This window comes from Echinops telfairi, unplaced genomic scaffold (genome assembly GCF_000313985.2).
Source record: "Echinops telfairi isolate 266 unplaced genomic scaffold, ASM31398v2 ScPeMD7_6273;HRSCAF=7185, whole genome shotgun sequence".
In the NCBI taxonomy this organism is placed as follows: domain Eukaryota; kingdom Metazoa; phylum Chordata; class Mammalia; order Afrosoricida; family Tenrecidae; genus Echinops; species Echinops telfairi.
In genome coordinates this window covers 4324694-4331054 of record NW_022110173.1, presented here as the reverse complement: position 1 = coordinate 4331054, position 6361 = coordinate 4324694, and positions in this window count along the sequence as shown.

Here is a 6361-nt window from a genome sequence, read left to right as displayed (position 1 = left end):
TCTCAACCTTCCTAATACTGAGACCCTTTAATCTTATGGTGGTGACCCCCCAACCATAACATTACTTTCGTTGCTACTTCATAGCTGTAATTTTGCTACTGTTATGAATCGGGTGACCCTTGTGAAAGGGCTGTGCGACCCCCAAAGGGGTCCCGACCCACAGGTTGAAGAGCCTCTGCACAAGTTTCCCTTTGGCTCCTTGCAAGCAGGATGCAGCCTAGCTTCTGCATGTCAACCGCTTCCCTACAGTTGCCTATGTTTCATGGGCTGATCAGCTTGCAGTTGGATGGATATAATCCACAGAAACCCCAAACTTCTGTGGATCTTTTATGAATGGTTCTGAATGCATGAAGTGTATGCACAGCTGTCAATTCTAACCTTCACATCAGTGTTATGGGGTAGCAGCGGTGTGCTGTTGAGTCGGATTATATGGTGGTGTATGCTACAGTGTAATCAGGTTCAACTACAAAAAACAAATGAAGCAGTGGGGCTCTTTGATAAATAATTAAGAAGTCCTAAATCTGTAACTGTTCAAACTTTGCAGAAGCAAATAAATTGCTAAGCTTATTAATGGGCACGCACAAACCACAAACTACCATATAGTGTAGTTACACTGAAAAGGAAGGTACGTTATATGACCTTGACAGACCAGGTTTTGGAAATAAAATCCAAAATTAAAAGACAAGCTCAGGCTTGAAAACATTTTACTTATTACTCTTAAGTACAAATTTGAGGATTGAAAAAAAAATCTACATCTACACCATGTTTCTTATGCTTATAATAATTTATTAATTCCTGTGGGCAGAGTTCTCTATATTCCCTTTAATCATCATCTCTAAAAGTAAGAAATACTGCTAACTAACATTTGGCGCACCCCACCTACAGTAAAATAACCTAGTCCTTCTGAAGCACTAGGGAGTTTGAGCTTGGGAGAGATAGGATGGTCTAGAAAATGAAAACAAAGTCATTAGCACTAATGGGTACAGAAAGGGTGCTAAGGGTGCTGTGGGAGTTGAAGAGAGAAGGATTATTACCTCTGGCTGTGTGAAGCCTGGGAGAATCCAGGAAAAAGGCTGCACCTGGGATGGGAGAACTGTGGCCATGTGACAATGGGATGGGGGATGGGAGAGACAGGCGAGGATAACCAGGTGCAGAGAATAACACACACAAGCAATGGCACTGGGAGGATATTAAGTTCGGTCTAACTATTCTGCAGATTGCGTGAAGGGCAGTAATGTGAGCTAAGATTGATAGATGATACTGCATATGGAGCTAATGAGTTTGGCCTTTCTTCGGACAACAATGGGAGATCCACTACAGTTTATTTTTACAGAGAAGAGGCACGGTGAGCCTAATCTATCTGAAGTGTCCGCGATGAATTCCAGTGGCAGAGGGTGGCTGCAAGGTGACATTTGTGGGAGCAGCAGCTCAGAAGGGTTGTGAAGGACGAGCTGCAGGGAGGAGGGAGCAGTCTCAGTTAACACCCAGCAGACAAGTAAAGGAGGGGCAAGGCCAGGGAACAACTGAACAGCTGAAAGGTCTCCTGTAAGCCTGTGCTCTGGGCAGGCCTCCTAAGTCAACTGCAGCAGGGCAAGAAACTAACCCTTGGAGCACAAAGTCCCAGACCTCCGAATTCGACAGAAAAGGCGGAATCACTGGAAATGCTAGTGCGGGAAGTTAAATCACAGATCCCGTATAACCATTCTCTCAATTTAAAGATAAGAAAACTAGGTCCAAGAAGGTTAACGGACTTTTCCAAGGGCCCTCAGCAAATCAGCCGTAGAGCCAGAAGTCAAGTGCAGGTCACGCACACAGACCAGCGCCTGCTCCTCAAATGGTGCTGTTTTCTTCCCACTGGCTCGGGTGTACCATTCTTGAAAGGCCTGATGATTTTTAACTGTTTCGGTGACCACCTCCACCATACGTTTCCTTTAAGCCCCACAATACACCACCAATCCGATGCAGAAATCCCTTCCTGCCTCCCCTTCGCCAAAACCACACCAGTCCTGGACCCATGAAGTCCACCTAGATGAGTGGTTCTCAACCTTCCTAATGCTGCGACCCTTTCATACAGTTCATGTTGTGACCCCCCAACCATAAAATTATTTTTGTTGCTACTTCATAACTGTCATTTTGCTACTGTTATGAATCAGGCGACCCCCAAAGGGGTCGCAACCCACAGGCTGAGAACTGCTGACCTAGCTAGATGAAATCCTGTTAGCTCGTCCCCCTGCAGCGCCATCTGGGTGATACTGTCGCTGCGCATTGTAAGCACTGTTACTGGGCCATGTGCTATAGCTCCTTCCTGCACTGCTGCCAGTCAAGAAGCACAAAGGGGTTCCAGAAGCAAGGTGCTGAATTCTGCTTTAACTGAAGCCTCTGGCTGATTTAAAAAGGAGCCCTGTGCTGCTCTGAGAGACAAAGATGTGGCAATATGCTGTTTCTATAAAAGATTACCGCCTCAAGAATCCAAACAGGCACTTCTACTCTGTCCCAGAGGGTTGCATGAGTCAGAATTAACTTGAGTACCAGAGCTCAGAGCACCAAATTAAACCCCGACAAAAGGCACCTTGAGGAGATGGAGTGGGGAAGGTTTTGCCAAGACCTTAACTATAAGAAGTCTGTCGCAGGGCACCACCATTGAACTAATGAATTACGCCTTCTTAGCCTTCAGTCTGAGGAGTCCTGGTAGCGCAGTGGTTATGTGTTGGGCTGCTCACTGAAGGTCAGCAGTTTGAAACCACCAGTTGCCCTGTGGGTGAAAGATGAGGCTTTCTACTCCCGTAGAGTTAAGTCTTGGAAGCTCACATGGGGAAGTTCTACCCTGTCCTACAGGGTCGCATTGACTCCGTGGCAGTGAGGTAGGAGAGCTTCGCTCTGTCCCAGGGTGGCACAATTAGTTCAATGTGGTATCGCACTACTCAAAGGATCAGTTTATTTTACAAGAAAAACATTAAATTAAAAAAAAAATCACATTTCAGAGCAGACAGTACAATCTGGATTATTATGATATTTAAGGAAAATTGACAAATGTGTTCCAATAGGAATACTGTAAGTTAAAGCTGTATTACTATTCTATTTCTCTTCCGTCTCTTCCTACCATCCACAGACTTCTTTTTTCCGTCTTTGGGTTAAAAAAGCACTTGCGGGGGACAACCATAACTGTCTCTCCCCTCTGATCAGCACCACGCTCAGCAGGGGAGGCTGGGTCTGTCCAGGTTCCACTCTCAATGCCCTCTGCACCGTGGCTACTGACTGTTACTGAACGCCCCCTGCACAGAGGCCCGTGAGCTTTGTTTACCTCATCTTTATAATCTGCTTATGAGAAAGGAACATGCCATGCCTCTTTCCTTCTCTGAAGAACACCACAAACAGTACATGGTCAAATTAAACAGGAATGTACAATGCCACTAGTGTAGGCCAGACACTGAGCCGATGAGATGAATGAGAGTCCGATATCTTTATCCGACCTATCCTAGTTGGGGTAGAAAAGAGAGGAGGGAGGGAGAAAGAATCCAAAACAAGCCAAAATGAGTCACATTCTGGGGCAGCTTCTCTCCATCCTGGTGGCATGGTTCAAACCCACTAGCCACTCCGCAGAACAAAGACAAGGCTATTTGTTTCTGAAAAGAGTTACAGGTTCAGAAACCATATGCATAACATTCTGCTGCTCTGTTACAGAGGGCGGCTGATCGGCTGATCAGGTTTGAACGGAATTGACAGACAGGCCTTTGGGGGGACAGTCTCCCCAGCAACTACAACAATGCCTCATGCAGAAAGGTTTTCAACTAGATCCTTGGCTGAATGACAGCGAAAAATTAGGAGACAATGTGATGAATACTTTAATACACGATATGGGAAAGTGGGAAAAGGTAGAGAAACAGGAGAGTGTGAAGTAAGGCTTGGCTAGAGAGTAAAGATTGGCTGGCACCTGGCATTAAAACAGAATCAGAAAAAGCAAATGCACTAGAAGACAAAATATATGAACGTTCCAGGGAGCATGTGGGGAGCACCGAGAACTCCCCCAAAGTGGAGATGGTTATCAGAGGAAAGGAAGGCACACTAAGTCACCCTGTCTGAAAACCAAACAACTCGTTCTGGGACGAAGACGAGGCTTTCTACTCCTGTAACGATTTACAGCCTTGGAAACCCACAGGGCAGTTTTACCCTGTCCTATAGGGTCCCGATGAATGGGAATCGACTCACTGGCTGTGGGTTTGATATGTATGGAATGAAGGGAGGTTCCATAGGAAGTTCTTTGTACAACAGGGTCTTTGACCTGTAAGGATGAACGTAACCAAAAAACACACACACCAAAAACAACCCCCAAAAGGGGTAGGAAAGGGAGAGGAAAAGAGGCAAGGTGAGGTAAGTGGATGTTAGATGATAGGGATTGGAATTAATGACATGAATCAAAGTATGTGTGAAAACCTTCACCCATGGGGAACCAATTGCAAGGATCTACATATAACCTTCTCCCTGGAAATGGACAACAGAAAAGTGGATGAAGAGAGATGTCACAGTTTAAGATATGACAAAATAATAATTTATAAATTATCAAGGGTTTGTGAGAGAGGGGGAGCTGGGGAGAGAGAGGGGAAAAATGAGGAGCAGATACCAAGGGCTCAAGTAGAAAGCAAATGTTTTGTGAATGATGATGGCAACAAATGTACAAATGTGCTTGACACAATGGATGGATGTATGGATTGTGATGAGTTGTAGGAGCCCCCAATAAAATGATTTTAAAAAGAAAGAAAACCTTTACCCAATTCACAGCCCCCCTCAAAAGAAGTTTGAAAACGAACAGAAAAAAGACTGAGGACTTCACTTGTGCATGTGTGACGGAGAGAGACAAATCGGGTTTTGCACAAGCAGGGTCTGAGACCAGAATGGCTGGGAGGATCCTGGACAGCAGCGCTACAGCGTGGCAGCAAGCTTTTAGTATCACTGCACCTCAAGTCCCACACAGAACATACCGAAAGCGTACCCCGCACTTTAACCAGAGCACCATGGTTCACATTAGAGTTTGGAAGGTGCTGGTCTGCGTGGGGGAAAGAGGAGGGGGAAGGCTGTGGTAAGGCAGTAGCTGTGGGACTAGAGAATGGGAGGAGTTGAGAATATGTGGAAGAATAAAGGTTGGCTATATGAACACAACAATACAAGCATATTCATCCCCAGAAGCCATAAGGCATAGCCTCATATGCCACAGATCTAAAATGCTCTGAAGTACATGAGGAAGTCTCTAGTTCACTCTCATTCCTGACAGAGAACTCACTCTGAATTGAACCCCTACACATTGTTAACCAAAATATACTTCAAAGATAATCTCAGGAACAGCCCCAAAGCCCTCCATTGTGTAAAAACACCAGCAGCGCTGTATGATTATAACTAAACCATGCTGACAAAAACTAAGCTATTAACATCTGCAGTTTACAATTCATGCCTATAGTTCTGAAAACCATTAAAGTGTACAAATTGGAGAATTAAATGCAATATACAAACTTGGGTATCACTGGTGGGAAGAGTGGGGTCCGTGTTCCTTTAAAAAATGCCGTGTCTACCACGAGATGCACTTGAAAGGAAAGTGAAGCCACAGGCAGCACCGACTTCATGGCCACGGTTCAAAGCGTAGCACTGCCCCGAAGCAGCCAGGTAAATGACAGGCAGTTAGAGGGAAGGAAGAGCTTTAAGGAAAACCAACAACTACCAAGCTACAGATTGAGGAATTTTAAAAAATACTCATGGATACTAGGAGGTTGGGATAGAAGAAACATACATAGTTCAACAAAACAAACATACCGTCATCTTGTGGGTTCAACTCATCCCAACCCAACCTAGGATTTCCAGTAGACAGCCTTATTTTTTTTCCTAAGTAGCTGGTGGGTTTAAACTGACCTTGTGACTGGCAGCTCAATGCTTATCCAGCAGTGCCACCAAGGTTCCTTAGGAGGGGGCAAGGATGGGATAAAATTACAAGGATGAATAAATTCTAAATTTCCAGTTTGTATTCGGATACTGTTTCCACAGATGGGGATTACGTCTAAATTATGTGTAGATGCATGAATAAAGAGAAACAAACATTCAGTCTAAAGATGACAATGTCATGAACCAAAGATTATGATTAAGAAAATCTAAGAACCTGCTTTAAACAATCAAGACTTTGAACTGGTTCATTCAGGTTGAATCTTCTCTTTTTTTTTTCCCCTGAGAGAGAGCTCTTTATTGCTAACCCAGGCCTATGTCTCTTTGGAGGGAGTGCAAGCCTGAATCTTCTCTTGATAGCTTACTGTACTACCCCAAATATACTAAAACAAAATCTATATTTTACCAAATCCCTGAGTAGGAAAGCCCTGAAAACAAA